The sequence below is a fragment of the Hyla sarda genome, chromosome 5 (genome assembly GCF_029499605.1).
Source record: "Hyla sarda isolate aHylSar1 chromosome 5, aHylSar1.hap1, whole genome shotgun sequence".
Lineage (NCBI taxonomy): Eukaryota > Metazoa > Chordata > Amphibia > Anura > Hylidae > Hyla > Hyla sarda.
Window position 1 is genome coordinate 220,685,217 of NC_079193.1, and position 8,553 is coordinate 220,693,769.

Consider the following 8,553-nt stretch of genomic DNA (forward strand, 5'->3'; position numbering starts at 1 on the left):
CGAATATTCGCGAATATATGACGAATATTCATCCATATATTCGCGAATATTCGCGAATTCGAATATGGCCTATGCCGCTCAACACTATCCAACAGCGCAGAAGCTGAATGTGCTCCTGTCCAAGTTGCTGGTGCTGCAGTCCCTCACTTTTCAAGTGGTGGACTCTGCACCTTTCAGAGAACTGATGGCTTGTGCTGAGCTGGAGAGTACCAAGCCGTCATTTTTGTGAAAAAGGCAGTACCAGTCCTGCGTAATTATGTGGAACAGAAGGTGGGCCAGTCCTTGAGCCTGTCGGTGTGTGCCAAAGTGCATGGCAGTGCCGATGTGTGGAGCGGTAACTACGGTCAGGGACAATACATATCCTTTATGGCCCACTGGGTGAATGTGATTCCTGCACAGCCACAACAGCAACTTGGACATGTCATGCCGCTTCAGACTCCACGCTCTCAGGCCGTTGGCCCTGTGACAGTGTGCGACTCTGTCTCCTCATCCTCCACCGTGTCCTCAGCCTCCACTGCATGGACTGCACTCAGTGCCCCTCCAGCATACCATGTGTGCAGGGCTCGGCGATGTCACGCTGTTCTTCACATTGTTTGCCTTGGTGAACAGAGTCACACAGGTGAGGAACTGCTAAGAGTGATTAATCAAGAAATCGAATCATGACTTACTCCACGAAAACTGGAAATGGGAGCCATAGTGACCGACAACGGGAAGAACATCTTGCCTGCGCTGCATCAAGGAAGCCTGAACCATACACCCTGCATGGCACAAGTGTTCAATCTGGTTGTCAAGCGGTTCCTGAAGTGTTCCCACCATCTGCAAGACATCCTAACAATGGGAAGGAAACTTTGCATGCACTTCAGCCACTCGTACACCGCAAAGCACACCCTACTTGAGCTGCAGCATCAGAACAGCATCCCCCAACTTAGTCTGATTTGTGAAATTTCCACACGTTGGAATTCCACCCTCCGACTATACGAACAGAGAAAAGCCATCACCGATTTCTTGATGATCCAAGCAGATAGGAGGACTCCCTTGTGTAACTTCAATGTCAACCAATAGCAGCTCATACGTGACACCTGCCATGGATTACGGGATTACGGGATGAACAACGTCATTCAACTGCTTCATTTCCTACAACACGTGTTGGAAACGATGGCTGATCAGGGCACTGGAGACGTGGCGCCTACATCTCACGGCGCCTACATCTCACTCGCATTCGCAGTTTCACAGTCGGGTGCGGGGGGGGGGGGGTGCTGAGTGGCAGTGGATGGAACAGGTGATAGCTCGCCTCGCAGAGGACTACCAGCTAGATTTTAAGATACAAGTACATACTTTTTCACCGCAACAACTTATAGCAGTATGTGCCCACTTATCCAACGGCGCATAAGCTGAATTGTCTCCTGTCCAAGTTGCTGGGGCTGCAGTCCCTCCCTTTTGAAGTGGACACTCAGTCATGAGCATGGGGTGCGCTGAGAGGCAGGGCCTAGGACAGGGGGTAGCTGGCCTCACGGCAGACCGCCAGCTTGATTTTAAGATAAAACTAGGAGCTTTTCCACAGTTTAAACTGCAGCAATTACACACTATTGGAGTTGTAATGACCGCGGCTGCCGGCACCAGACTTGCGAATCAAATCGGAAAAAAAAAAAAATTCACTACTCTCTAGTTGTCCTCATATATTACCTTTGGAATTTTCACAAGAATCCAATGAAACAGGTTGGAGCGATAACAATGAACCAAAACTGATTAAATGAAACAATCACAGTTTCACAGTCCTGGGGGGTGGGGAGGGGGGTACTGAGAGGCAGGGGATGGAACAGGTGGTAGCTCACCTCATGGCGGACCGCCAGCTCAATGCTCACCAGAATGAGTGCTCAAAAAAGAAATGTTACAAATTTTAAAAGATTCAAATTAAATTAAATAAAAATGTTATTAAGAAATCTCTTTAACCACTTCAATTGTGACATCATATGGTCTCCCAACCCTACCGCCACCTCCAGACGCTCTGCATCAGTAATTCTAAGAGCAACGTCTGTACTCCGCATGTTAAACTGAATAACAGTATTATTTCACTGACCAAGCACACTATCTATGCGTGTTACGGCAAGGCAAAGTGTTCTACACCCCTAGTGAGGCTCACTGTAGCCTGGAAATAGCCGTTTTTAATAGCGATTCACCACTAATAAATTCGGATTGAACCAAATTTTTCTATAATTCACTCATCTCTAGTTCCTATCTAGAGACAGCTTTAACACATATCAGACCCTGGCCATGTGTAATAGGCGTTGTTGTGTGTAGCCTCTGTACTTGTTTTGACAAATGTGTTTGTATAGAAGAAGAATCTTTTATCATTGGCCAGGTTCACGTACTCCTGATTTCCATAGACACTTATAAAGCTTCAGAATTTGCAGTGTGTATACAGAATCCTTGGTCCAACAGTTCCTGAGGATTTTTTTACATGAAAGAGGGGCTTGATTTCCTTTAAAGTGTGCATCTAACTTTGTTTATTTCACAATGTGTCTTTGTCATGTGACCCTAAGAATCCTGAACAAAGGCCTGCTGTCAGATGTTGTCAGAACGCCTCATTTGTCTCTCTTTGAGATGTCATTCCTTTGTATTGAATGTAGAACCATTTGAAAAACTTAAGAGGTGCACAAGGCAGGCAGTACATCTTAATGTTGTTTTATGGTCATATTTTACTTTACAATGTGTTACTTGTCGGTGAAACACCGGCTAGTCTTTGAAAGTGGTTTATTTTAATGTATAAGATTTATCTTAATTTGTCTTTCTTTCCAGTAAAAGAAAGAGTAAGTTTTTCCAGATGTTTTGTTTGGTGCACTAACCTGCTGGCATTCTTGGATTGCACAGGTACCAATTGTAAAATCTGCAACTGGATATGTCTGGAAAACAGACACTTACAGTGTTGTCTCAAGAAGACAACCCCAGAATGTATGGCCCATTACGGCATATGAACATTACGAAGATGGACTCTGCTTGGCACCACCCTCTGTATACCATATTAGAGAGGTGTACTGTGTGTGGGCTCCAATTCAAAAGGACTCAAACCATTCTTGTATTATGGCTGCTTGCTGGATATTCTGGGAACAGGACCCACAGGGTTCAGTTGAGTGCAGTATTACAGTGGGGCAAAAAAGTATTTAATCAGCCACCAATTGTGCTAGTTCTCCCACTTGATGAGAGAGGCCTGTAATTTTCATCATAGGTATACCACAACTATTAGAGACATAATGAGAAAAAACAATCCACCAAAACACATTGGCCTACATTTATCATTGTAGGTGTAAGTGAAGCATTTTTCTACACCTTTTTGTGTGTGCTGGTAATGTGTAGGAGCGCCAAACTTATTAAATGGTCAAAGAGCATTTGATAAATTTTGTGCAGGTCACATTTTCTGAAATTTCACTCTTCACATATACCAAAAAGCTACACCATGGCTTTGCGTTTTTTTTGCTCCTTTTCGCAAAAAGGGTCAGTTGATAAAACCCTTCCATATCATGTCTATTGCCAAAATCAGTGAATTGCAACTCAAAATCAGCAGAAATGTGTAAACAAAGAGGCAAAAAAAAGGCGCAAAAAACCCTGCTTGCTATGATAAATGTGGGCCATTGTCTGATTTTTAAAGAATATATTTGCAAATTATGGTGGAAAATATTTGGTCACCTACAAACAAGCAAGATTTCTAGCTCTCACAGACCTGTAACTTCTTCTTTAAGAGTCTCCTCTGTCCTCCAATTGTTAACTGTATTTATGGCACCTGTTTGAACTTGTTATCAGTATAAAAGACACCTGTCCACAACCTCAAATAGTCACACTCCAAACTCCACTACGGCCAAGACCAAAGAGCTGTTGAAGGACACCAGAAACAAAATTGTAGACCTGCACCAGGCTGGGAAGACTGAATCTGCAATAGGCAAGTAGATTGGTGTGAAGAAATCAACTGTGGGAGCAATTATTAGAAAATGGAAGACATACAAGACTCTATCTGGGGCTCCATGCAAGATCTCACCCTGTGGTGTCAAAATTATCACAAGAGCTGTGAGCAAAAATCCCAGAACCACACGGGGGGGGGGGGAACCTAGTGAAGGACCTGCAGTGATCTAGGACCAAATTAACAAAGGCTACCATCAGTAACACATTACACCGCCAGGGACTCAATTCATGCAGTGCCAGACCTGTCCCCCTTCTTAAGCCAGTACATGTCCAGGTCTGTCTGAAGTTTGCTAGAGAGCATTTGGATGATCCAGAAGAGGATTAGGAGAATGTCATATGGTCAGATGAAAACAAAGTAGAACTTTTTGGTAAAAACTCAACTCGTCGTTTTTGGAGGAAAAGAATGCTGAGTTGCACTGTGAAGCATGGGGGGTGGAAACATCATGCTTTGGGCTGTTTTTCTGAAAAGGGACCAGGATGTCTGATCCATGTAGAGGAAAGAATGAATGGGGCCATGTATCGTGAGATTTTGAGTGAAAACCTCATTCCATCAGCAAGGGCATTGAAGATGAAATGTGGCTGGATCTTTCAGCATGACAATGATCTCAAACACACCACCCAGGCAACAAAGGAGTGGCTTCGTAAGAAGCATTTCAAGGTCCTGGAGTGGCCTAGCCAGTCTCCAGATTTAAACCCTTTAGAAAACCTATAGAGGGACTTGAAAGTCCGTGTTGCCCAACAACAGCCCCAAAACATCACTGCTGTAGAGGAGATCTGCATGGAGGAATGGGCCAAAATACCAGCAAAAGTGTGTGAAAACCTTGTGAAGACTTACAGAAAATGTTTGACCTCTGTCATTACCAACAAAGGGTATATAACATTGTATTGAGATGAACTTTTGTTATTGACCAAATACTAATTTTCCACCATAATTTGCAAATACATTCTTTAAAAATCAGACAATGTGATTTTATGGATTTTTTTTTTCTCATTATGTCTCTCATAGTTGAGGTATACCTATAATGAAAATTACAGGCCTCTCTCATCTTTTTAAGTGGGAGGACTTGCATATTGGTGGCTGACTAAATACTTTTTGCCAAACTGTAAGTCTGCATTCTACAAGGGGACATCCCCTTTAAGATGGATTGTAAAATACAAAACACACCTCCCTCACTCCCTCATTGCATTCAGTTTCAGGATGCCCTGTCTGTGGACAGTGGCGCTGCTTTTACATCAGCTGTAAATTGTATAATCTGCAACTGAGGTAACTTACAGGGAAACTCCGTCAATTGCTGGCTGAGGGGGACACCACTGAGGCCAGTGCTTGGCTGAGCAGCACTGGGATGTCCCATCTGTAGCACCAGCTGGCCCTGGGGAAATGAAGATCATCATAGACCAGCGACAGACGAGACACCCTGATGCTGGTAGCTGCGAGAGAGAGAGCAATAAAGCAGAGTTAAAAGTTTAGTTGTTTTATTAGGCAATCTAGGCACATTAGTTAAAGAAAAACATTTCACTGGGCAACCCATTTAAGTTTGTTATTTTTAATGCTGAAGGGGCACCTTTCTACCTCCCGGTTTCCTAGGGGCCACTTATGTATACTAAGGGGCAACTGTCTGCCTCCTAAAGAGTACATATCTGTACGGGGGGGGGATCTAGCTACCTACTGAGGAGAACTAAAACTACCCACTAGGGGCACTAATATTCCTAATGGGGGCACATGTATACCTGCTTGGGGCAACTGGGGGAACTTATGTACCTACTAGGACTGTACTAGGAGACAACTATATTTTGTACAGTGGTTCCCACTATCTACTTACTGGGGAGACCTATTTACTGACTGATGGATACTACCTACTGGGGGCATTTATCTACTTACTGGGGGCCACCTGCCTACTGGGTGACACATATCTACTGTGACAACTGGGGGGGGGGTCAGTGGGTCACAAGAATTGACAGCTCCACTGTCTGAGATGGTTATCACACCAGGAATTGAGGTTCAAGCACAGCAATGCTCATTTTAAACTGCCCTTAGCCAGCTTTATTCTTCACCAACAGCTATCAGCAATGCTGTGCACATTGAACAAAAGCAAAACAATTCATGCACAGCTGTGCGCAAGCTAAACTATACATACAGCCTCCCTAGCTGTTTGCACCTGAATCTAGTGCTAAATGCTGTATCCGTGCCTTACCCAGACTTGGAATTCCTGGCTCCCACAGGCCTAGCACTACCTGTCTATCCAGACTTGGACTCTCACCTGAAAAGCTCTTAAGACTCCACCAGGTGGTTTCTTCCTGAGCGTAATATTATCTGAGTGAATTGAAGTTGAAATGGAAGTTGCCCGTTTCTTCCCAACACCAACATCCAATTCTTGATTTTTGAGTTCAGCACAACCTTAAGGCCATGTTGACAAGGTGTAAAATGTGCGGAATGTCTGCAGAGAAATCACGTGCGGACATGCTGCACATTTGCAGCATCCAGCGGGTGCTAGGACTACTCAGAAAAGTGCCGATACATAGAGGACAATGCTTTTTCCAGCAAAATCCACAAAAAGAATAGCGGATGCCGGAAACATCTACCGTGGTAATGCAACCGTGTGCACAGTGCAGCACAATCCCATTGAAATCAATGGAACTCTGCTGCAGCGGAATGTCTATGCAGAAAACCTAGCCTTTCAACTGTTTTAGTATGTTTTGATTACATTTTCTCATATTTACTGGTATTGAGCTTTTTCAGCTAAATATTGTTAATATCATATATGTTTCTATTAAATTTATTTCAAATTTTGGTGATGTTTTCATTGTTCTGCTGTTTACAAACAAACCCCCCCCCAAAAAAGTGGGAAAAAGATAAAGAAAAGTTACACAATTAGTTGTATCTGTTTGTAAAAAATACTTTGATTCAAACATAATAGAAAAAATAATATTGTATGGTAAATTCACAGTTAGAGTAGTAAATTCATAGTTAGAGTAGCAATATTTCAAATTTTTTATTCGAGACTGTGGTCATCTTGACGTCTCTTCACTGAAATGTTCGTTGACCTATAATTAGACGTTTCCTCTGTTGAACTTTTATGCAGACAGATTCCCTTGTTTTACAATATGATATGATTGACAAGCTTCACATATATATTATCTATATATCAGCAATCAATCTGACACATGCCTTGAAGCCTAGAGTTGCACATTTACTCAAAATACATGCATACAAGTTTGTATTTTTTTTCTGTCCAGGTGAAATGTACACAGACAGACAGTAATGTCACATACATCACATAAAAATAGTTTTTTTGTCCAACGTCTGTAATAATAATAATAATAATAAAATATATAATATGGTAATTAAAAGGAAAATTGAGGCTCAGGATCTTAAATACTGGATAGACATTTATTAATTGTTTTAAATATGTAATGTGCTCCGTGACGCACAGGGCCCTTGTGGGTCAGCGGGGAAACAAGATACAATTAATAAATTATAAAATTACATAGATAGCATAGAATACATTAAAATATAAAAATATGTAATAAAATACAATCAATATAAAAGCCACCCGTCTGTGGATATTCCAGCCTGTAAGAATAAAATAGTGGTGCACGTGTCTTTTGAATAGAAACGAATATGTAAAGTCCAAAATTGTACTGTTCAATGAGCTGTTTGTAGAATGAGTGGTATCCCTTGGTAACAATTACTGCATGGTAACAATGTAGCAATGTCTGGTATACTAGCAGTGTTAAGAGCAAACAGCAGCAATGTTAAGTATACTTGCAGTACTGAAGAACTGAAGGATAGATCGCTGCTTAGAGACTCGGCCGTCTCATATGGATAGCGGTGATAGTGGGCTTCAATGATGGGGACTGCAGCGCTTCAATGAGCCGTTAATTTCTCAAAATCGCGTAGAATGCACGGAGAGAATGTTCAATTTCACGGTCTTAAAGCTGCTGAAGAAAAGTCCGATGGAGGGCTTGAAACACGTCCAGCTCCGCTACTAATGCCACATATATCCAGCCTCTTTATTGGAATACAGCTATTGCACTTATACGGCATCTGCTAAGCCCCAGGTACTTTTGTGCATTGCCACGGCCACGAGGATGCCACATACCCTCTGACCACATCAGGGATTACCTGTACAGCCTCAAAAAAACTGGATCTTTTATTATTGCTGTAACTTCTGAGACGGCTGAGTCTCTATCAGCATATGCCACACATAATAGGACCGTTGAAACGCTGCAGTCCCCATCATTGAAGCCAAACTATCACCGCTATCCATATGAGACGGCCGAGTCTCTAAGCGGCGATCTATCCTTCAGTTCTTCAGTACTGCAAGTATACTTAACATTGCTACTGTTTGCTCATAAACACTGCTAGTATACCAGACATTGCTACATTGTTACCATGCAATAATTGTTACCAACGGATACCACTCATTCTACAAACAGCGCATTGAACAGTACAATTTTGCCCTTTACATATTCGTTTCTATTCAAAAGACACGTGCACCACTATTTTATTCTTACAGGCTGGAATATCCACAGACGGGTGGCTTTTATATTGATTGTATTTTATTACATATTTTTATATTATAATGTATTCTATGCTATCTA